We start from the raw sequence: 25,870 nt of genomic DNA on the forward strand, positions 1-25,870 counted from the left end.
TTTTTAAATAAATATAAATAATAAATTAGTTTTTTTTAATTTTTGATGTTATTCAAAATAAAAATTTAAAGTAATAATATTAGCTTACATATAAAATTAGAAAATTGAAAAAAAAATTATTAAAAATTAACACAAAGATATTATTTAATTATTAAGACCACTGCCTAACAAATTATTACATTTTAAATTATAAAATTTATTTGTTATATACACGTAGAAATACCATAACAACTAGTGCAAAAAAATAACTACCCACATAATAAATTAACAAAATCAATAAAAAGGAACATGACAAAGCAAGGAACAAGAAGTATAAGAAGTACAAATAAATGCCATGGTCACGTGGTCCAAATATTTGCATATAGAATTATTTTTTACTTTTTTTTTATTTTCCACAAACTACTATATTTTATATAATATAATTTTTTTTATCTCAAATGTTTACAAATTCTTACGAATTTGGTCAAATCAAACCAAATCTATAAAAATTTATAAACATTAATGTTAATGTTAATGTTAATTATGTACATGACGACTAGTCCATAAAAATTAACTAGTTATTATTATGAATTAACAAAATTAATTAAAGAAATAGCTAAAATTATCATTATAACTTTATTAACAAAATAAACAACTAACTTGAGATAATTAATGAATAAAATTAGGATTAACTTAAAAATAAAAAAATGCATTTTCCTCCAAAAAGTTCTAAATTACACACTGAAACTTTCATTGTTTAGGCTCAACCCTTTTTCGTTAGGAATTGGTCCAAAAATATTGATAAAAAATTTTAAACTTATAAAAATAAAAATATAATAATATTAACATCATACTATATATATAACATATTCCAAAAAATATTAATTAAAAATATTAATTAAATGACGTAATTCTAATTTTCTACTAACAGTTATAAGACCATCATTTTATATCCTAACTCCGAGCCCTACATGAGAACTATAAATCAATAAATTCAATTATAATTACGAATATAGTAACCATATAGACTATTTATTTATTTTGGACAATAAATTCAATTTTCTTCTTTTTTTATTGCCTAAAAAAGCAAATATAGTGGAATAAAGGTAATTCATAAATGATATGACAAATATAATTATATAAGGCATATAAATTATTTATAAAAATTTATAAACATTAAAATTCAAAATCATTAAACTATAAATAATGACAAAGAATATAATTATATATATATGTGTCTGTGCGTGTGTGTAACAAGCCAATAGATAATTGATATCTTACTACTTAACATATATACTACATTAAAATACTTGGTCTACTTAATAGTTTTTCTAGCAATATGATTAAATTCTTAATTGATCTTTAAATTAAATAATCAATTAAAATTTTAATTTGTAGCACTCCAATTCGTTCCATCAATTTTAAAATATTTTTTTCCCACAACAGGACAAATAAAATAAAAAATTTAATTAATAAGTAAAACAAATATAAAATAAATGAAATAATGGCGACTTTCTCATTACAAATAATTTTTAATATATTAAATAATAAATAATTATTATTATGCAATATAATTTGCATATAAACCATTTCCATCGAAATCCAATTATCATATAACATCAAAGTTAGAATTCAACTACTAACTTGATTTTACATAAATTAACTAATTACAAAATTACTATACATAATTTAACAATCTATTATTATAAGAAAGAGATATAATTGTCATCACAAAAAAGAAGAAATATAAAAAATGACATGCGAATAAATTAAAAACTAAAAATTAATTATAAAATTATTTAACGCCAGTCATAAATGAAGAAATATAATAGCAAATCATTCACAAATTTATAATATACACAATAACTTACTATGCTTTTTATTTACAGTTATATATATTATTATATTATACTATAATAAAAGTGTGAACACCACTTATGTATTATTGATACCCTTTTAAATAATAAATGAGAGTGTATGAGGATAGATCTATTCTCACCTTTTTGGCTGGAAGGTTTTGTTCAACAACTGTATTAATCACCCGCCAATTCTTATGCTGTCAAAGAATTGTATAAGCGAGAAGGAAGTTACTTCAATGTGAGTCCAAGCACTCAAGCAAGAACACAATCTCTACCACAAGAGCAGATTAACTGTATTAATCTCTACCAGAATCTATTCTCACCTTTTTGGCTGGAAGGTTTTGTTCAATAACTGTATTAATCACCCGCCAATTCTTATGCTGTCAAAGAGTTGTATAAGCGAGGAGGAAGTTACTTCAACGTGAGTCCAAGCACTTAAGCAAGAATACAATCTCTACCACAAGAGCAGATTAACTTTACAAGAGTTCTACAATATGTTAGTTGATTATATATGCTGTGAACAAGAAAGTTGAAAATGGAGAACAACAGAGTTTCAGCAGCAAAAAAGCAATTATGCAAGGTGGTAGAACACAAACGCTATTATGACTAGATAAATTAAATCAGAGCAGCAAAAACAATGAAGAAATACGCTCCAATTAATCAAAAATCCAAGAAAATGAAAACCAAGCAACACAAAACATTGGGGGACAAATGATAAAAATGATATGATAGCATATGAATAGTCACCTGCACCACAGAACACGAATACTAAAGCACTTCCGGTCACATCACCGTGGTCTTCTCACCAAGTGTAGCAAATGTAACTGAAAGAAAATTATGTGATAAACTTCATTGGAAGGGTTTAAAAGAAAGATGGAAGACAAAAAAGAAAGAAAAAGAAAGAACTATAAATTAGAGGGCGACAGGACAAATTTGATGAAGTTGCACATGCGACGGGTACCATAACATATGTTGGATGAGAAACCACAAATGCGAGTACTTTTACAAAGTTACAAACATTATGTATAGTCCGCAAATAGTGAATCTCATTTCAATTTCATGCTAAACCAAATTTACAATGGCCTGTTGATGAAAAGATAGTTTATTATATGTTTGTCATTTTCAAATTACATTTACCACAAAAGTTAAAATTCCTTAATTGGTGTACCCCCTAGATTCACAAGACGAGGTCACTGTTTCTGACTCTTATGTTCACTTATATCTGCATCACCAGCTGAGTAGATGCAGGAGATAGTAGTTTCAAAATCTAAGCCATAGCCCAACAATACAGTTTAACATGGAAAGTGGTATGAGATTACGTAAATGATTCACCAGTCAATGCAAATTTCACAAACCATAAAATATTGTCCATAGTAACCACAAACAGAAGAAAATCCAGAGATGAACTCATTTGGATAGCATCCTATTCCCATTTAATATATTACCTAGAAGGAAGATGGCTTGGGGAACAAAATGAACATCCGTTCTCTCCCCCTAAGCAGACTTTCAATCTGCCTGAAAGTCTTTCGCAAGTTTGGCGGTGTAATTTTCTTCGTTGCCTGCAGGGAACAGTATGGAAATCAGACCACGGATCAGAGAATGGTGCAAAAAAAAGTTCAAACATCATTTTATTGCCCCTAAATTTTAAACAAAAAAAACTACAAACAAAGTCTATTTGTATTGTTTGAGTTTCAAGAGATTGCAAGATTTCTAGGACACCACGATTCGCAGGCAATCATGACACATAAATTGGTTAAAATGGACAGAATAGATGAAATATGACAAAACACAACTGCCGGATCCTCTGTTAAGCAAAGAGACAAAATGACACTAACTTCAACTTGATATTATGTTTCACTAGCTTGCTTAAGTTTAGCTGATGTATCCTTCACCTTCACCAACTGTGCAATATGTAGCCGAGTTTTAAGCCTGAATTGAGTAAAACCAGCGAAAACCAGATGAGAAATTGCCTATAGAAATTGAATAATGTATTAATTCAGATCCCCAAGATCCGAAAAGAGCTAGAGTAGTTCAATACAAGTTGACATGATGGAGACACATGATGGAGACAGGAAGCATAGAGTTCATGGTGATCCTGATTGGCATCACGGTACCATTGTGGATGATACACAGGTATAGACAAAAGGATACCAATGCAAGGCCTAAACCCAATGAACTCCAATTCTCAAATTGATTAGCCTACTTAATTATTTCAAAGTTTCAGATCTAGATCTATTAACAGGTTGCATATTTCAGAGACCAAATACAATAGAAGGGTTTTGGGGGTAGCTGATTATAAACCAATCTTGAGTAGCATAATCATTCATGATAATGTGAGCATGTACTCACAGAGCTTCACAACTCAGTAAATTACCAAATGAAACAATACTTGAATAGGGGGAGCTCATACCAAATTGACTAAAAAAAAGGAATATCATCAATAACGTCTATTGGAAGATTCGTTACAACAAAATATGACATCTTTTTCTGAATATTAAATTACTAAAAGATCCATTGAATTCTAAAAACCATCATATCTGTCAATTGTGTTTCACATATACTTGGTGTGCAAACTAGTTTAAAAAAAATATATGCATTTCAATATTTAATTCATGTATCACATACATTTGGCATGTAAATTATTTTCAGAACAATTCATGCTTTTCAAAAATTCATTTACACTTCATGTTTCCTGATAATCTGCAGTGTCACAACATTACCCACTATATGTATTAAAACTCATGCACTATGCTTGATCAACCCACAAATTCAGAGCATATGATCTATTATCCTGGTGGTTCTATTACCTAGATCCAAACTAGACCCCACTATTAGCTGACTTTATCCTGCCCATCCTATGCCAGAGTATGGAAGAACTCCTTAATAAGCCTGCATCTACAGTGCAAAGTAGATCAAACATACATGTGAAACGGAGATACAGAAATCTTCTCAGCAGCTTTAATTTTCTTAAGCCTAAATAAATCATTATTCACTTAGCATTCTCGCATGCTAATCAAAAAACTCACGAAACAATCACAATACCTCAAGAAAAGCTTTTAACAAGGACTTGTAAACTACTAATCCTTTTAGAGCTTTTCATTTTGGTGTGCATATTGTTTTTCCTTGTCATTTTAAAGGAAACATGGAAGATCCAACGGCTGGAAGTCATCTTTGTTGAAAGACTGACTGCTTATAATTTTTTAAAAAAGAAAGGTTAAAAGCAACAAGATTTGATGCAGCTAAATCTGATGGAAAGCAAAACCATGATTAAACAGGGGATGGGTCAGCTGACCAACCACATAAAGCTGCCAGCCGTTGACCAATTCATGCAAAAAACACGAACTCAAAGGGTTTTAGCTACTAGTTGTTCTAAAAATTTCAGGAAAAACTCACTCAAGAATAGTCAGATAAAATGCAACACAGATTAAGGAGTCATGACTTACATCAGAGGCACTCAGTATGTCACGTACTTTGGTACAATAGGCCCCTTCTGTTGCAAATGCATGCGAAACCTACGCGAACACAGCAAAGGGATTATGACCACAAAGAGATTATGAACACAAATATATTTCTGGAGAAATTAAAAAAAAATAGAACTCAGACCACCTTGAGCAACATATCATAGGAATTCAGAACATAATTTCTTTTGCTAATTATGCACTTCTTCTGTCCAACAAGTTTGGTCTGGCATTTTATGTTAGTTCATTGCAAATGTTCTATACTTGGATATAAAGACATTTATCGTTTAATCTAAAGGCACCATCTGAATTTTCCAAACCACCATGCAGAAAAGGCAGGGTATGTGTTCACACAAATCATGATATGGTACAGACCTGAATTTGAAGAACCCGGCCAATTGCTGCTTCTGACTCATTCCAGTTCATCTGTGAACAAAGCCCATTTCTTCCCCCAGCTCGCCAATCAAGAAGGCCAAGAAGAACTTCCACAAGACCAACCCTACAACAATTATATGCCATGTTACTATTGCATGACACAAAGAACATGCAACAGTAGTTTTATCAGGATGCATATCCCAATAATATTCTAAAATCAGACTCAATCACCAACCAATATCTTAGCCCAGGTGACAGATAATTGCACATTGTGGGCCGAAAATTACTTTGTATCTAATAAATACTAATTGCATGATTTGCATTACTTATGCACCCATCTTAGAAAATTTATCATGAAAACACAGATGAATTTATGCGCATTGCTGTTTTATTAACCACGTCTGCACATTTCATAACAATTCTACAACTTAGAGTCTAAAGAGATATTGATGCTCACTTGAGACCCTGTGCAACAAGTGCATCTCTTGCTCGATTCCCTGCAACTACAACACGCTTTAAGGTTTCAAGAGCTAGGATGCTTCCACCTTGCCAACCAATCGCCTTCATCAGAAGTGGAACTACCTGAAGAAAAAGCTCATCAGAACAATACCAAACTTAGCAACAGATGTTTAATCAGATAAACACATCTTTTGTATGATATTTTCTTGGAGGGGAAAAAAGGGGGGCTGCTTAAAACCACAGCATACCTGGGGTGTCCCAACACTAGTGGCTGCCATAGCTTCTACACAGGTGGTGCTAGCTGCAAGCTAATGTAGAACACGTAAACAACTAAGGCGAACTCGCTCCTGAGGAGTTTGTGAATTTTGTTGCGACGAACCATCCTCAGATACATAGGTTTCTGAAGCCATTGTTTCTCTGCTTGCTCCATGGGCTACTGCAGACACAAGTTTGAGCACATAACCAAGATATCCAACATGATCTGCAAGAGCGGGGTACATCCTGAGTAAAGAGACCGGGGCAGCAGAAAGAAGTAGAGGAAGTTCAGTGTCAACAGCTTGGCCATTATATTGTGAGGCGGCAACGGATGTAAGGTACTGATCCAGCAGCCCTTCAAGAAATCTCTTGGGATTTCTAAGTGGAAATTTGGGATCTTTCAGGAATAACCTAACATAAATCCCTCCAACCTAGACAACAATACATCATGTAAGTCATTAAACAGAATTAGCGTTCTTTAGAACATCCATGTAATCAATCAAAAACAAAAGAGTACATCTGCAGCACAAAGCAGTTATACCTGAGGTTCATTTCTCATCTCCTGTTGGCCAGAGGCCTGCTCAGGTAGATCCCAATCAACAACACGTCCTTTCACCTGTTCACGGTACAGATCTGAAGCCATAGTTGCTATTTGTGCAGACAACGATGCAGCCATTGCTGGAGTCCAGACAAGTTCAGGAGTTTCTGTTGTTTGTTCAAGAGCAGTCACAACTGCTTCAGGCAGAAATCCTGCCAGAGTTATCGCCACTCTAGGCCCATGCATAGTCTGGCCAACAAGCTTCCCTAATAGCGAAGCTGCTCCGGCCCTTTGCTGCAACGGAATCTCTTCTATACAAAATTTCCATTTTAGAGCACAAGATAGAATTCTTAAGAAACCGCTATCTATGAAATCAGCATACCTTGTATTGGCAAGAGAACTTCAAGAATGAAAACCACCCCTCCATGCTTTGCAGCTGCCCAAGCTAGCTCCGGCGTGCTTGCCAAGGCATAGAGAACATGCAAAGCTCCTTCACGGCAGCTGGGAGATGAGTGAAGCAACTGTAATAAAATAAGCAGACCAGAGCTATCTGCGACCATTGCTTCCACACAAGGTGCATATGTTGTTAACCGTGATAAAACAAGTAGACATAGCTGAGGAATGTTGCTTGATGAAGAAACAGGAAGAGAAAAGCATTCAAAGAGGGGCAATAGCTTCTCCTTTGTGGAGACCACTGAAGCTAAATTCGGATTCTTTGTCAACAAGTGCTGAAATTACAGAAATTACAGAAAAAAAGGTGTCAAGGGTGACTAAACAAGTGTCAGACGAAAAACCACCAGACTTCTACCTGAAGGGATAGCAGACTGTATTGAAGATTTTTAACTAGTTCGAAATCCTCCCTCTCCAAGCTTTTTCCATCAAGTGATGCCGAAGAATCATCAGAAGAATCCTGCTCGGCAGATCCATCAGTGGTTACATCACTATTAACATGAGTATCCATGCTTGCAGCGGGTTCATTATGGACAAGATGTGATATAAAATCAACAAGGTCAAGACAGAAGTCCTCAGGATTAGTAATTTCAAAATCTGGTTGATCATTATAGACTCTCAATTATACGTTGCCAATATAGAGCTCCTTAGATAATGCTTCATAAACAAAGGAATGCGAATCTTTAAGGTCATATGAACCATGATGACTAAGGCTTGCACGCTGCTCTTCCACAAATTTCAATAGTTCTGCTCGAGTGGAGGAATTCCAGATTATCTGTGCAAATGAAAGATCAAGTGAAACTATGTCATGATATCTGAGAGTCCCACAAGGTCATCAACTACGGATATAGAGCATCTACAAATGGCCATCACTTGGAACTACAGAACATTTTCAATCTAGATAGTTATGAAAAGTAACACCCACACCCCAATTATTATCAGAAAGACAACCTATATATAGATTAGAATTATAGCTTGCACATAACAGATACCCTTTTCTTAATCATTATGCAAAAAAACTAAACCTTCAGGCTCGTGAAAAGAACTTCTGGTGCTAAAGCTTCTTTTTTTTTTTTTTTTGTTTTTTTTATGGGGTGGGGAGGAGGAAAATGTGCAAATAGGTTTGCATATCAAACATAAGAAATGCATGGAAACTTCACAACTAGTCATAGATAGGAAGGGCATAGATTTTAAGACCCAACACCAAATTTCTTTGATCTGACAAGATAGATATACGGAAGAAGATACTCTATTAGATGCAAACAAATAACCTCTTCCCTTAAATAACCAATAGTTGACCTGCAAGACATTCTTTGAATTAAATACTACGTCCAGTGCAAAAGATAGTTCAAAGGAAAATTAAGTTCTCTAGATTTAAATGCAGAACGTCTAGAAAACATCCATGCCACCACCACACCAGGATTTGCTAGTAAAAAAGTAAATCGGGAAAAGAAAAAAAAATGAAACTTGAATCAGTTATAGAATCTTCATGACAACTACATACCAAGTAGTTAAAGCCAATTTGAAACCTTTTAATAACACAAAGATGTAGAACATATTGCTTTCCTCTCTTTTTTCCCTCAGTTATCTACTTCTAAAAGAACCAACAAAGTACTTATAAAAGAAGAAGAAGCAAGTATTGCCTACATATCAGAAAAGGTATGTTAAGAAACCTGCCCTGTTATAGTGCTCTGAGTTTCACAACATTCAAAGAAAATATGCAGATACTGATGCAAGAAGATGAGGCAATGCTCAAGTAGCACCCAATATGTTTTTTCTTTGTCAAAATGCAAAATCTGCAGCCTTTACCTCAGGGGACTCCAAGTTTGAGTTTAATGTGAATAGGAGGTCTTTTGCAAATTTATTTTTCAGCATGCTTGCAAGTTTAGGGGTTAGTAAAGCTCTAAGGGCATCAACTGCAGCCTGATTGTAGGGTGTCGGGATCTCCTCGTCAACCAAACCACTAAGCCTTGACAAGGCATGAGATGCTTTTACAGCATGTATTTTTTTGCTATTTGAACGCTAGTTCCAACACCATGTGCATCTGTCTTATCTGATTCCTCCGTCGTCGAATCATATTGGAGCAACAATGGTATAAGATACCTGAACAAACAAAAAGTGACCCTATAAAACCACAAGTTTCTGAAATGGACCTGGATTCAAACAAAATAATCCACCTGAGAAAGACCATAACATCACCATAAAGCAGTTTGCAACAGTGGAGTTGTTTTTAAGATATAACAGGCACATAGCAGCTGATGCAGAGGCCTTCAAGTTCACAATGTTCATAAACCATAAACTTCCACAGTGACGTAGAATAAAGAAATTTTGTCTTTCAAAGAATAGTCACCATAAAGTACCTTCAACACAATAGTTCCAAGATTTTGTTCAATTTTAAAAGAAAGTTGGACTCTCTTCGCAAGCAAATTGACTCGACAAAAGGTACCAAACAAATAAACATTAACTCTATGAACCCTCAAGTTTGTAAATGGACCTCGATTCAAGTAACAGACCACAAGAGAAAACTATAACATCAAGGTACGGCAGTTTTTTGAGAAACATCGGAATGGTTTTTGTAAGATGTAACACTCATGTACCAGCTGATGCAGTGGCTTCAAAATTCATATTGTTCATAAACCTTAAGTTTTCACACTTCACATAGAAAAAGTACATTCTGGCATTCAAGGAATAGTAACTACAAAGCATCTTCAACACTAGAGTTCCAACATTTTGTTCAATTTAAAAAATAAATGACCACCTTCACAAGCAAATAAGTTTTCTATACAAGCTCAGAAAGACAGAGAAAATGCCAGCAACAAAGTCATCCACATGAGCACAAAGAGCATTATAAATAGACCAATATGGGTAATTTCATTATTCAATATCTATATATGAGCTACGAAGAATTATATGCGCAAAAGAGTGAAAAGTAATGAAAGAATAGAAGCTAAGTCACTGAGCAATATGTCACTTGGAGCCAGGTTAAGCTACAAATATAAAAGGATGGTCAAGAAATCCATAACAGAAACAGTAGTGTTCAGCAAAGTTCTGTAAACTTCCAGAAACTAGAATCTCATGCTAGAAAACTGATGAAAGCATAATCATAACAATATAATGATCTATCTTACCACAGTACACCAGCCTTCAGAAGGGCATTTTGAATTTCAGAGGAGATAGAAAGGTGAGCAATGGTCTGCAGGGCAGCATCAATAGCAGCAGGAACAAGCTCAAGTTCAGTGCAATGAACAATGTCATCAACTAATCCTGAAAATTCGAGCATCTCAGTTCTCGCACTTTCAAACTGACTCAAAACTGAAAAGGTTCGCATTATGTTAGCAACAATAGTAGCGGATGGTTCAGTGGCAGGAGTTGTTGGTTGGACCACACACATGCAACGGGAAAGGAGGGTTGCAAGAAGAGGTATTCCACCATCTCTCACAAGCTCTTCACCATTCAATGATGAAGACTCGCACCTGATAGTTAAATATGTGGAAATAGCATAAGCAAAAGTACATTTACAAAGTACTCATCTAAAGAAGAATGATATGGAAATTAAAGGCAGATGATGAATTTACGTCAACCAAACAAGCTCCGAGGATGCAACTAGAAGATGTGCTCGATCAGCGGAAAGAAAATTGTATATCCAGCATATTTGAATGGCATCAATAAAATCCCATATCACCTATATATAATACACTGGCCCTTTAAGAGAAGCAACAACCTCCAAGTCTGGGACCTTGCAATTCTTGCATGGTCACCTAAGGGAGAGGAATAAGAAAGCAGTAGATCACTAAAGAGAAAATATGAAACATAGAACTCAAATATGAAGAAATACAACCAATTAAAGAGGATTGCATTCCGGCCAAAGACATGCCTCATATGTAGGGTTCAACTTAGGAATTTTGTCCAACTTTGCTGATCACATTCCAAGAAGTTTACTGATTGCAGAATGAAATATTAGATGGAGGCAACAAAACCAAAGGGAAACATATGTAAGTTGTCCAAACCTCATAGGAAAACCCTATGATTTACATTTTCACTCTTCCGCAAAAGCCACTTAAATTTATATATTTAAATTTATTCTTGGTCCACACCTTAAATTGAGGTAGTATCATATCTAAGAAGTAAATATATATATAGTCCCGTGTCCTTCCTAGTTCCAAGATATATTTAAAACCAATATTGATATCCATTTATATGTGGAAAAAAGCATTTGGCCCATCTTGACAGCATAAATACCTTTAGAGCACTTTCTACCAGTCAATAAACAGCTTAATTGTGAAAACGCGTCTAAACAAGTCGACTAATTCATTTGAAATAAGATCTGGCAGCTGGCAGCTTATAAGATCCCTTGTCTATATGTTCTTTTTTTTTTCTCAAGCTTAATCATATGGTCTCCGTTTTTTATGAGTAATGACAGATCCTCACACAGGATCAAGGAATTTGGCATACCTGCAAGCACTCATAAGCTTTGTGCACTGCCAGAAACTTCTCCCTCCCTTTAGGATTTTTGTGTGGATGATACTTCATTGCAAGTTTCCTATACTGTCTCTTGAGCTTTTCCTCATCAATATACTCAATCTGCTTTGATATATTAGGTATCTCCTCAACTGAATCAAAACTTGGTTTCTTAGGGGCGTCGTCTCTGGATACTTCATCAATGGAAATCTCTAGTATCTTGCAAGCTTCTTCTTCAGAAAGGTGCATTGGCCTTCGACTTAACTCTTCTCTCCACATTACTACCAATGATTGCAGAAACTCAACATGTTCAACAATAGGCCAATTAGGAAATCTAATTTCATCACATAAGTTTCGAAGATAATACCGATCACCACATTTCATCTTTCAGCTCTGGATATGTCACTGGTGGCATTGGAGCATAGTCATATAAGGAATGACAATGCTGTGACAATTTCTGAGGGAAATCACCAAGATGCTGAAAAACCTAATCAAATAAAACTGAGAGTTAAATGCAGGAGTTATTTGCATTGAGGTTGACTCAAGTACCACCATGTTTTAGAATGTAAATACTAAATGTTAACAAAAGATGCTTGGGGTGAAAGAGAAGTAGCAAACTCCAGTTGGAGATTCAGGGCTACCTGACGGATCAGATTTTCTGCTCGCATCTTGTGTGTCCAAATAATCTCAGGAGTGTCGGAATCAGAAACCATTGCTGCGGCAAAAGCAACTGGGCCACTACGTTCCAGTACATAAAGCAATGACTCAGGTAAGAGGCCGCCCAAAACACTTCGTTTCGCCAAAGGTAGAGAAGAGGAAACTGCAGCTTCCTCACCACCATGAAAAGCTTGATAAACATGAGTCACTGAGAACAGTTGGGCAATTGAAAGAAGATTAGATCCAGGGTAAGCCAGGGCAAAAGAAAATGCGCCTGTACTGTGTAATCGGATCATTGCTTTTGGGTTCCTAGTAACTATAGCTTTCAGCAGAGCAGCAGCAGCAGCATCAACAATAGTTGGTTCACCAGAAAGCATTGCCTGCACATAAGAAATAGAGGAAAGAGTTTGGTTCATTAACCGAAGCACTGAAATTGAGAAACAATGTGCATATTGATGGAGCCACCATCGAGCCACTGCCTAGTTCAGCTTAAAAACAAAAGAAAAAATAACGAAAACATCTCAAACCTCTGTGGAAGGCAAAAAAAGGAACAAAAGTTACCCCACTTCCAAAGTGAAAGTGTTACAATCTAATTACCATGAAAAGGCACAAGAGAATATGAAAAGTTGCATCTTTAAAACACCAGGAGTTTAAGGATACTAGTACACGTGGATATCCTAAGTGCATATTACACGGAAACTATATCTCAGTATAAGGAGGTGCAACAATTCCAGTGACCCTTCTACAGTTGTTTGCTCAATCAGTCTCCAATGTGCATCTCATGTGACAATAAGCATAAATACCGGACAACTGACTCCAATTTTAAATGGCTTGCAAGGCGACCGGTTTATTGTAGGATAAAGCTCTGATCCTATTTTACTCTACGTGCCACACATCAATCTTTTATGTAACCAAGCTCATAACCAAAGGAATGCTTTAAGGGGCCCAGTGCTTTATGTACATGAAAGAATGGCCTGCTCGTTGAAGCGAGTAAAGATTGAGGGAAGCGAAAAACAAAATGAACAGCCCTTCATAATTCTTTTGAACCAACTTGTACCAGATCTACATACAAGCAAAATTTAGAACTCTTTTAACAGAAGTCGGAAATGCTGTACCCCACCCTTGCATATCCATCAACATAATCCTCGACTTACTATCCCTAAGCGAATACAAATCATAGAACTGCCAGATTGAAAATCTCAAATATTTGAGGACAAAGGTTGATGGAACTTATTTGAAACCACATATCAACCTTTACATTTTTCAGGCTCTCCATGTAAATAAACAAAAGATACAATAATAAGCATAACTTTCTGCGCTTTTAGCAATTTTTTATTCTAATAAGTCTGAGTAGATTTTTCAGTTGGCCAAATTGGGACAAGAGCACACACAACCAATAGAAGGACAGGCACTTAAAATATTACTTGTGCAATATGTGGAAGACAACGTGAGCTTGACAAGATCCTCTTTACTCTGGGGGTTGGTGTAACAATCTCTCCAGCATCATCTATATCTGAATGAGCGGCTACCATACTGTGTACAACATGGACAATGCCACATCTCCTAAGCCCGTTTCAGGAACATTGTAAAACAAGCATACCCAACTATAGGTATGTGTATCAAGTAAAGACTCCTTCCATGTCATTATTTGTCCCTTTGGCGCAGGAAAAACAGAAATTTCTCTACCATAGATATCCTATTTAAATAACAAAGTAAATAAGAAAGAACCTCGTTCAGTAACTAATTAATAATATATCTAGTCTAAGAAATGTAGATGATCATAAGAGCGAAAAATTCTTCGTTATCACAGTAGAAATTACTTTATTTCACATTCTGTGGCGAAAAACTGCAACAGAATGATCATGATCATAGTCTGTAGTCCAATAATTAGTCTCTATTGAAACTAGATACAAATTCAACTCCATCCGTTCAGCAGTAGTTTGATATATAAACAACACTTCAGAGCTATTGAAGATCCCCAAGATCCGCAAAGAGCTAGAGTAGTTCAATACAAGTCAGCAGACATGATGGAAACAGGAAGCACAGAGTTCATGGTGATCCTGATTGGCATCACGGAACCATTCTGGATGATACAGGTATAGACAAAAGGATACCAATTAAAGGCCTAAATCCAATGAACTCCAATTCTCAAATTGAACAGCCTGCTTAATTATTTCAAAGTTTCATATCTAGATCTATTAACAAGTTGCATATTTCAGAGACCAAATACAATAGAAGGGTTTTGGGGGTAGCTGATCATAAACCAATCTTGACTAGCATAATCATTCATGATACATGTACTCACAGAGCTTCACAACTCAGTAAATTACTAAATGAAACAATACTTGAGCACGAGCTCATCACTTTCAATCTTACCCAAACTGACTAAAAAACGGAATATCACCAATAACGTCTACATAAGACCAAACTGTATAGAATATCCTAAATGTAGCATCAAACATCCCATCCCACAACAACGGACCAGAGCATTGTCCAATAGTTAGATGCCAAAATCCCAGAGATTGCAATTGCATGCTCATGTACACAAGTTCAAAATTTACCTAGCAACAGGCATATCATAATTCGAGAAAGGAATAGTAAAAGAATATGGGGACAATATGTCTACTGTTGTAGACGATTTTAGTATATTGCCATTATTGCACTCAAAAAATCAAAACCATCAAGCATCCTCTAAAATGCTCTCATACTTTATGACTTAGAGATATCCACCAACTTACCTTCATTTAGCTCCAATTAACATGCATTATTCTACAGCGCGACACAGTAATTAGCATTCCAATTGTGATCAAAAGTCATATATTACATAAATGAAGCAATTATTTGCATATATTTCAATTTTAAATAATAATTATTATCTTACCATAGGTTTCTGCACAGGGGCATAACAAGAAAAGGAATGCCGGTAAAATACTAAATTTCCAAGAGACCAATTCTGGGTGATACCAGAAGAGGATCACACATAAGAAAAGAAAACGAACCTAGAACATAACGAGACTGCAAGATCATATGATAACTGGAAGCGAGACACCATTGGACGACACCTAATAGCTGCACTATGTATTGCAGCTTCTCTTGCAACACTTGACGATTCAGTACTAGCCATATCAGCAGCATCTCCACAATAATATTCTAAAACAATAAGATCGAATAAACAGAATAAGCACTTTAATTTCACATGTTGATATTAAATAACTTCTCTAGATAGATCAACATAAATATCGATAGGAATTAAGCCAGTACAAGTGACTTACCAGGACTGAACCCCGAGTGATAAGCTCTTGGGAAGTGACAACAAATTCTCGAGCTTTTTGCACCAGTAGTCAAGAAAAACATTGATTTAAGAGAGTGACTTACAATGCAACCAAAGATTAAATCACTAAAGATGCAGAACAACAAAAAGTGCTCACAGACCTAATATTAACAAATGATGGTATCTAATTGTATCTGTTGATTTTCAATGGATAAGAAAATCCCTAGCAGAATGCTAAGTCCTCAAAGGTACCTAAAAGATTTTTACAGTACTTATGTTCCATATATTCTTCTCATGATGTAATCTTTTTTTCATTTAAAACACCTTGCTGCGAGCGCATAACTCAATACCACCCAATATCTATTGTCGAGTATGGACTTGAATTTTACTCCTTCAACACTTCAAGAGCATAAAAAGATAAATGCAGGAGAGCACTAACACACCTAGCCCCTCAAAAGAATAGCTCGCGCTACCAATGAACTAATGAATGGGTTCTGCATAAGACTGTAGGGGACAAATGATAAACATGATATGATAGCATATAAATAGTCACCTGCACCACGGAACACCAGCACTAAGAAGCACATCCAGGGACATCATCTGGTGTTCTCACCAAGTGTAGCAAATGTAACTGAAAGATATCTGATGAACTTCATTAAAGAGTTTAACAGAAAGATGGAACACAAAAAAGGAATCTGATATATTGATACATACCTGGATAAACTGCATTCATGGGCCAGTAAAGATTATAAGTGAAAAATTTATAATACTTGTCTATATGCAGCATGGTAGACTTCTTTAACTCTTACATGCAAGCACATACATTTTCCTTTTAAGGGGCGGTCATGTAAGATGCACTACTGCTATATACTGAACTTGCACCCTCACCGTGCTGGGATGGCAGTCTAAAGGGAATAATTCATAAGAATAAAGAAAACTATAATAATATAGAATTTAAATATTGTTACAATAAATACAAGGCCAGAATCTATCTCCTCCTCCTCCCAACCAAAAATAGTAGTCACATAAGAAAAGGCATGCCTAAAGTAGAGGATTTTACACACAAAAATTTTCAGCACCAAGAAATATGACAATTTTTTAATAAATCAATAAAGAAAAGAAAGGACTGCCGCAATGTCTTTAAAGTTATTGCCTCCAACAGAATGAAATACTATGTGCACATAATCTCAAAACACAAACGCCACAATACATTATGCAAATGCTAACTTATCATAACGAGGGTAAGAGGCAAATCACATCACAACACTTCGTTTTGCCAAGTATAGAGGAGGACAATCAAGCTTCCACAAAATCTATGGATTTCTAAATGTTATCATCCTCGATGCTAACACAATACCCTTTTATCTCCTTACATCTACCTAGTCGGGACGGATTTCGCATTTCTTTCTTTTCTTTGGCCACTAATGATTTTTTTTTCTTTTTTCTTCCCCTTTTGCTTTAGTCACGGCTTTTTTTTTCTTTTTTTTCCTTTGTTTTTGCCCGTGACTTGTGTTCTTTAGGCCGTTTTCCGGTCTTTTGACGCGAATGACAACACTTGTGGTGAAGGCACCCGGTTACTCAACCAAAAAACGTCGCATTCTGGCCTTTTGACGCGAATGACAACACTTGTGGTGAAGGCACCCGGTTACTCAACCAAAACACGTTTTACCTAAAGTGCTTTGCATACTCATAGCTCCGGCCACCGTTTTACGTGAATAACAACATTTGTGATGAAGTTACCCAGTTACTAAGTGACCTAAACCAGCGGAGTAGATGTAATTTCCTTTTTCTTACTTTCCATTCTTTCTTTCTTTTTTTCGGAAGGGGAAGGGCCTTTGAATTTTTATGCATGTCCCATGTTAGGGATATAAGGATCAATCGGGTAGAGTTTTAGCAAACAAATATAATCTCACAAGAATCCTAAGATTTAGTAGAAGCAAAGATATTCCAACTCTCTTTCAAAGCAATTCAAAATGCATGAAATTATGCCTCAACGACTCCACAGTTAATCAAAGCAACAATCACATAACACTAGTGCACATTCATGTCTCAATCTTATGGCTTCGTAAATCACATTTATTTGTCAAATTACTAAAAAAGAATATAAACAGAAGTAGTTTGATAGTAACTGGCAAAAGAAAACAAAACAAAAGTAGTTTGATAGGATAACAAAAGATAAATGAAAACTTAAAAAGAAGTTACCGGAACCATGTGTTAATTAACACTACATATATGTCATGGAATTCTTTACTTTTGAAATGGTTTTATCTCATTTGGAAGGTGAATTGGGCTGTTCAAATCAAAATTAGAATATGAGAAGTTCCATGTAATTTCAATTGAACCGAGAGTCTAATCCTAAAATGCTAATCAATTACAGACATCCCAACAATAAAATGTCTCACAGAGGTTGATATACCACAAAGAACAATACACATCGTTTACTTGAATGAGATAACATAAAAGCACAACCAAATAAAACAAAACAAGATGAGAAACACCCACACCACAGTACTAAAGTAATTGGAAACCACTAAAAAAGCATCCAACAACATTTATCAAAGGAACAAACTTGCCATAGATAAAAAGAAAATCACAACCCCATAACGTAGATGATAAATATCAAGAACTCAAGATAACAATGCAAACATATAAAGGATTGCTTGATGGATGAAATGAAGAGTGAAAGCCAAGAAAATGATCAACTTTTTACCACCATTATCACTTTGCAAAGACTTTCTAGTTTCTGTGTCATTGTTTCCAAAGACCATCTCTGCCACCCAATACACCTTCCATTCGCGTCCAGCATGCATGAAGACAAACAGATAATTTTGAAATTCCACAACCAAACTGCATGTTCACAAGAGGAATTAGTGTACTGTGCATCATTAGCCATTGTTGGATAAATAAATTACAAATAGAACTTACTTCTAAAGTCTTCATGACTCCTCCAGCTCTACCGCCTTCTTGGACCATTCCTCCGAACCTTCCGTAAACGAGTGTACAAGCTTGGTTACCTATGTGGTCCAGAAACATTGAAACACAAAGACGTTGACAAATGCATTAGATGTGGCAAATGTCTACACATATATATATATATGAACAACCAATGCATTGCTTAAAAAGATAAGTAGTTGTTAGGACGAAGCCTTAACCAACCATCAATCATGAACTGAACTTATAAGGGCATCATACAACTAAGAACAACATGAATCATTACAAACACACAAACACAGCCAAAAATGACACTCTTATAAACAAGACCGTCGTGCTTTGTTATGTTGATCGCCAGCATGGTAAGTCCTCAAAGGTACCTAAAAGATTTTGACAATACTTATGTTCCATTTATTCTCCTCCCAATGTCATTGTGCTACTAGTGCTTAACTTAATACCACCCAATCTCCATGCCCAAATATTATACTCCTTCAACCCTTCAACAACATCAAAAAGATAAACGTAGGACGAGGACCAGCCCACCCATCCACTCAAAAGAATAACTAGCCCCACCAATGAACTAATGAATTGGTTCGCATAAGTTTCAGATCTATTAACAACTTGCATATTTTCGAGAACAAATACAATATAAGTGTTTTGGGGGTAGCTGATCATAAATCAATCTTGAGTAGCATAATCATTCATGATACATGTACTCACAAAGCTCCATAACTCAGTAAATTACCAAATGAAACAATATTTGAGCAGAAGCTCATCAGCTTCAATATTACCCAAACTGACTAAATAGAGGAATATCACGAATAATGTCTACATAAGACCAAACTGTACAGAAAATCCTAATTTGAGGATTGTTCAAACAGCAGAAACACCTTCTCACTCACAATATGGTATTAGATGATGAATGTATTCAACTTGGAAAGGAGACTGACTGTTCGTGGTAATAACCAATAATGATAAACTGTGGAGGCCCTTAAAACCATCAGAAATTGAAGCTGGTTCTTGAATTAGAAGATAAAGAGGGATGAAAATTGGATTTGGACAGGTCAAGGGGACCAAACATCACAAAAGAAAAAGTGGCTGCCATTAAAACTTCATGTAATAGAATTCATCATTCACAAAAAGAACTAGCATGGTTCTGAAAATTAACTGTTACAAGTCATAAGAAAAGCGGAAATCTCTGCTCACCAGATGCATACGAGATTATTTGTCTTTACAATGGTGAAATATAATGAGCCCCTTGGAATGCAGCAGCGCGCAGTACATTGAGTGGTCTGAAATCAAGGGAATATGCCTTCTGAAAGCCATCCAGAATTGCCATCATTGTCAAGTTTGCAGGTCTCCTGTCTGATTCATATTCTCTTAGCAATGACACCTGAGCAACCATAGAACGCTCATGATTTAGATAAATGTTCATGTCCTACAAATTGTCACATCTTAAGAGCTGGAATAACAAAGGAAGATTACGGGATAATTATACAGACATGTACCCTCAGGTTTGGGTATTATGGATGAAACGAAAAAAAGAAAAAAAAAAAAAAAAGAGGGAAAGGCCTGCGTATTGAAAAATTATGTTTCCACTCTTGCTCATATTTTACATTACATATTCCACATAAATTTATGATGTAAAGTTGGACTGCATTGGGCGTCTTAATTGTTTACAACCAGATGGTGTTTTTGTAACATGCTAAAACCTTACGAGATATCTGTCATTATGCTAAGGAATGTTAGCATACCTCCCCAATATCAGATCCAACTGCAATGCCTTCAGCAATAACCTTTCAAAGAGAGAATGCATCTCCAAATCCCATATTAACTCCTTGACCAGCCAAAGGATGAACAGTGTGTGCAGCATCACCGATAAGAACAACACGTGTTAATGCATAGCTAGTACCATGATTCAGATACAATGGAAACACCATTCTTTCGGAGGCTACTTTAGTCACTCTGGGAGGAACTTCAAAACACTCATTGGCGGATACTGTTGTGTCTCCAGTGAGCCAAGAGAATGCAGCTGCACCAAATAGTTGAGAATTTGGATGTGGCCATAGCCATTGTCAAGAGCACGATCTATTTCTCTCACAAAATCAACTTCTGACATGGATTTGCGGTTCAATGACTCTTCAGGGGTCATTGTCCAGACGATATTGCTGAAATTCTCCCCAATTGGCAGAAGTGCAATAGGGCCATTAGGGAGAAAACATTGCCAAGCACAATGGTTTTCCTCCATATGCTCTACAGTACATATAATTGCATTCTGAGAATATTTCCATCCAGTTGGATTTATTCCCGCTAAATCCTTAACTCGTGATTTGGACCCATCAGCTCCAACCTTCACTAAGCACCATATAGCAGGAGAGCTTAATTCAACATCTTTTAAGCATTAAGAGTAGATTGATGGTTTTTTCTTACAGATATAAGGAGAAATTTGAATAGTTAAGTTCTACATGAAACTTACCACTAATTTGGCGTACAAGCTATTCCCATCACTACGTTCCAATTAGCTAAAGATCCATGAGGACTTGATGCGGATCTTGAATGTATGGTCATTGAGCTTAATCTGGAAGGATATATTTTCTGCTGGAAAGCTGTGTTCTGTAACAAGTATAATGTCACTCAAAAATAGCAAGGATACACAGTAAGATCTTCAAATTAAAGTACAAACAATTAATGAACCTTGCGAATATTATGAGTAATTGGCAAGCTTGCGGAAAATTAACAAAAAACTTTCATCAACAAACACTATTCCAGGCCTCAAGAATGCATCTTACTCTATAATAAGGAAGATGATCTCTCCTTGGAGTTACTATAGTGACAGACTATACCTCCGTCTACTGAAATTATCAAAGCCTCCGCTCCAAGTTCTCTTCATTGTAAAAAAAAAGGCGCAAAAGGAAAGTTCCAAACTACCCTCACTTAAATAAACCAATAAACAAATAAAAATTAAACAATTATGAGGACCTTCCACCTCTTTCAAGTTTACAATAGTTCCGTGCCTAATCTCCTTAGTCTGCAGAAATATAAATGTGAATCCGTTTTCAGTCTGGTTATGCTAATATGTTATTGTTATCTTTTCAAAAATGCGTATCAGAAAGTCATTCTGAAACTACAGGACTGGGCTTTAATAGTTGGTCTCCTGTGTGAAGATGTAACAATGTTTTGCTAGTGTCGGGACATGAACTCAAGAGGAGCATGACAATACTTACAGAATCAAATGTCTCTAGTGCAAGACTCTCCAAGTGACGTCGAATGACTGCATTCCCTTCACGATGGACCAGTTTTAAGTTAACCAATCCTGAAATGTCAAGGCCACCATCTGTTAACTTCTTTTCTCGGTCCTTTTCAGGAACCTCGTTGAACATCCATAATTCCGATCCTGGAGCCAAAAACGCCTCTAACACCTAAGAAATAGCACAGCAGTATAACATACAAGTTCTACAGATAAGAATCAACGAATTCAGAAGCCTAAAGTTAAACTAATATAGCATTTGAACAAAAATTTATATCCAGAAAGTGATATTAGAGATGGTTTAAAAAGCAATTCAGTTTTGGATTAAGAACAGGGTGCGCACATTGCATGTCAACATTTCACAATCAGATGTTCAAAAAGCGATTAGCATTACAAAGGGCGTGAGAGAATGCTCTATTTTGTCGATGAGCAATTAAAGGAGAAGCTGACTGAAGAACAAGACTAAGATAACATGCTTAGAATTTTTTGGGAAAGACGAAACTTAAGAAGCATATGCACAATAGATTTGTACTCATCGTATATGGTGTCAGCATCTCGTCATCCTTCACATGGGAGAGGTGCATTCTTTTGTAGTTAATAGTTAACCAAAATGAAACAGATTAACCATTTTTCTCTATAGGCCATTATGGGTACAGAGTAGATTTAATTGTCAAATAACAAATCATACTAAGTTTCATCTTATGTTGGACTTTTAACATGCTGCTGAGTATTATAAGTGCCAGACTTTAACTTGTCGAAACTGCAAGGGCCAATATTAGACTAGGAATGAACTACTCATCAACCCTACAAGTTAGATCATCCTCGTGATGACAAGCCTAAGTAGGAGCTGGAGGCTGCAGCTCAGGCTACCAATTGAGATTGAGGCATGACAAAATTATCACCTCCCCTTAGAAAATGAATTGATTGGCAATAACACTTAATTTTTTTTTGTCACTTTAGCATTTTTTTTCCTACCTTTTCCACAACCAACACACACACGCTATGCATAAAGCATTTTGTCTTCAACAGCCAGGAATTGCTACAACACATTTAAATAACTTTAACCCATCAAACCACACTTAAGACGGTAAACTGAAAGAAATCTAAAAAGTGCAGTATAAGAGAGATTAATACGAAAATAAATGAAAAGTAAATGTAACAAGTAGAGAAAATCACCATAATCATATCGTCAATGTCACGCCGCCAACCACAAAATAGAATCTTTTCTGGGAATTTTGGAGGATCAATTATTTTAGGACATAGACCCTTCCGAATCTGCACGAGATATGGTGTATGAGAACCACATCGAATGGTACATGTGTATAGGGTTTAACTCATCCTGTAGAAACCATCAAACGTGTCAAATTAGAGAGTATGACCTTTGGTAATGGACCTGGGGCATATGTGTCATCATCCTCAGCTATGACAAGAATCTCATCACCTTCTCGTAAAATAGAATTATCATCTGGATTTATTTTGATCTTTCCACCATCTGCAAAAACCTTTACTCACAAGGAATTGCATCAGGAAAAGAAACGAGTACATCTTCAAAACAAAGGCCATCCACATCCGGCCATCTTTTCATATAAAACTCTGCATTTTCAAACCCCAAAATGTCTTCCCACATCTGCAAAGTCAGGACGCTATTTAAGTACACCCAAGAAAAATGAAAGAGCAAGAGCAACTGCTGATGTCATATCCACAGGCTAAAAAAAGCAACTTCAGCATTTCAAGACCTCACTTCTATTAAAAATGGAAACTGAAATTAATGAAACATTTTCAAGCAAAAAGGATGTTATAGAGGATTACATAACTGTTCATGGAATCTCTACTTCTTTCAATTTGATAAGTTTACTGTTGATTATCTTTAGTGTTGATTATCAGAAGCACAGAGATTTTACTTGTTAGTTGAACAACCAGGAAGAGAAGAATAAAGTTCTGTGAGCCAATACTTAAGAAGAATCATATTTTGGATGGCTGTTGTTAATTAATGAACATAGATTTCTAGTTTTGAAGTTCACAAAGTTAAATACATAGACCGTTAGAGGATCATTCGTTTCTTACAGACTATCATAAAAAAGCACCTTGATCCACTTAACTGTTAACCAACACAAATAATCATTAAAAACATGGTTTTCAGCTGTAATTGATAACTATAATTAGTTACTCAAGGAAAAAGCAATCTTCAACTAACATGCAGCTCTAGTTCTGATTGTGTGGCAATTAAGCTACCTTATTTAAATTATTTACCAGAAATATAAGCACTGCGTTCTTCATTTTTGTTTTTCTTTTTTGCGTTTTCATTTCTTCTCTTCATTCTCTCAAATATTATTCCTTGCTGTTACCAATAGAGGCATAACCATGCATGACATTGTAATTATTAGCTTTTTTCTATATGTAAAAAAACAAACATTTTCCAACATTTAAGTACCGGTAAGCATGATAACAAAGATCTATGAAACACTTTATTCTCCACAACGCACCTAAATGAAAACCACAAACAAGATTATCTGTGAACATTACAGGTTTCATCACGGAAGGAGACAGCTGCAGAATTGTGCTTACCCTAGTATTTCTTTGTTAATGTCTCTGGCATTGTACCTTGTATATCCAAAACCAGTGTAATTCCAGACCTAGAAGAAGACATTCATCAAATTCAGATGTAAACGGTTCCAACAATCCTTAGCAACATTTTCTAATTTTAAGTAGAAGAAAATTACTGACCATATGATATTATAATAGAGCAAGTTAAACACATTAGGATTGTCAAAGCAAAAATTAAATGAAAGAAGCACTAGAAAGCAAGATAAAGATGACATGTAAGATGGAGGGAGAAAGTATTTGCAAGCAAGAAAGTGAGAGCAAACTTAGGACATCAACAGAGAGTATTCCAGTATTCCGTCTTTATCTATCAATACATGAACAATGAGAAAATATTGGGCCAAGAAGGATTGTTCAAACAGCAGTAACATTTCGCAATACCATAATTTGAGGCCTCCTTCTCGCTCTGTCTCTCCCCCTGTTTTTCTTGGTTTTCTTTACTCTGTTTTTTGGGTGAGAAATGAACACAAGAAAAAAGAAATTGAGGTGAGAGGGTTTCACCATGTGAGTGTGGGTGGGGTTTGATGACGGGGAGAAAACGGTGGTTTAAGGGTTTTTACCAGCGGGGTTTTCCTTTCTTGGATTTCTACCCACAGAACTGCGGCTTCTCTCCTTCGCCGGCTTTGGCTTTCTTGGAGGGAGAAAATGAGGGGTATTGTTTGAGGTGTGAGAAGAAGAATTGCAAGAGGTGTGACGGCCTTCCTCGTACCTGCAACATCACCCACTTGCGTCATCTGCTTCTCCACATTCAGCAACATCTCAATTTTCGCCTCCATTTTCCTACAAAATTAAACCAAAACATTCGATAAATAACAGCACGAGATACAAAATGGGTAAGCCAACAATAGCGTATAAGCTAATTGGAAATCAGGAACGGACATTTGCTTACCATTTCGATCGAATAGATACGACCAATTGGGGAATTTTTCGTGCAATCGATGGAAAACAAAACCCTAGAGAGAGAGAAAGAGGAGAGTGTTGAAGTATGTTTTACCATGCGACCATCTTACAGCTAATAAACCTTTTACAAAATTATAAAATTTTTATTATACATTTTGACCCCTAAATTATGTTTATTATAACAAAAGTCTCCCTAAAAAAATAATTTAGTGTTGACAGAACAAAAATACCCTTTCAACATATTTTTATATTTTTTGTTTTACTTCCTAAGTATATTTAATTAAAAAATCTCTCTCAAAACTACTTTTAGTAATTTTAAAATTTTTACTCAAATTTTTATTTAAACAATAATGTTCAGAATGTATAGCTTTATATAAACTATATAATACATAAAAAAATTTACAAGTTCAATATGAAAATATGTTTTACAAA

The 25,870-nt window shown here is 35.5% G+C and overlaps 2 pseudogenes across 2 annotated transcripts; both read right to left on the reverse strand.

Moving 5' to 3' along the window:
• Positions 1-1,685: 1,685 nt before the first annotated feature.
• On the reverse strand, positions 1,686-19,883 carry LOC148788678 (dnaJ homolog subfamily C GRV2-like; annotated as a pseudogene). The gene is made up of 20 exons (XR_016064530.1): positions 18,685-19,883; positions 15,761-18,606; positions 15,488-15,638; positions 13,913-14,184; positions 12,473-12,868; positions 11,826-12,318; positions 10,949-11,131; positions 10,502-10,846; positions 9,183-9,476; positions 7,732-8,148; positions 7,306-7,651; positions 6,927-7,234; positions 6,379-6,816; positions 6,129-6,253; positions 5,672-5,795; positions 5,282-5,350; positions 3,284-3,397; positions 2,586-2,662; positions 2,162-2,218; positions 1,686-2,035 (listed from the first exon to the last, which is right to left on the reverse strand). The product of XR_016064530.1 is annotated as a dnaJ homolog subfamily C GRV2-like (transcript).
• Positions 18,508-25,524, reverse strand: LOC148788679 (uncharacterized; annotated as a pseudogene). The gene is made up of 12 exons (XR_016064370.1): positions 25,428-25,524; positions 25,099-25,318; positions 24,920-24,980; positions 24,503-24,570; positions 23,317-23,564; positions 23,114-23,212; positions 21,915-22,109; positions 21,167-21,303; positions 20,445-21,040; positions 19,897-20,083; positions 18,685-18,773; positions 18,508-18,606 (listed from the first exon to the last, which is right to left on the reverse strand). The product of XR_016064370.1 is annotated as an uncharacterized LOC148788679 (transcript).
• Positions 25,525-25,870: the final 346 nt, after the last annotated feature.

This window comes from Sesamum indicum, linkage group LG3, assembly GCF_026168435.1.
Source record: "Sesamum indicum cultivar Baizhima isolate 11 linkage group LG3, ASM2616843v1, whole genome shotgun sequence".
NCBI classification, from domain to species: Eukaryota; Viridiplantae; Streptophyta; class Magnoliopsida; order Lamiales; family Pedaliaceae; genus Sesamum; species Sesamum indicum.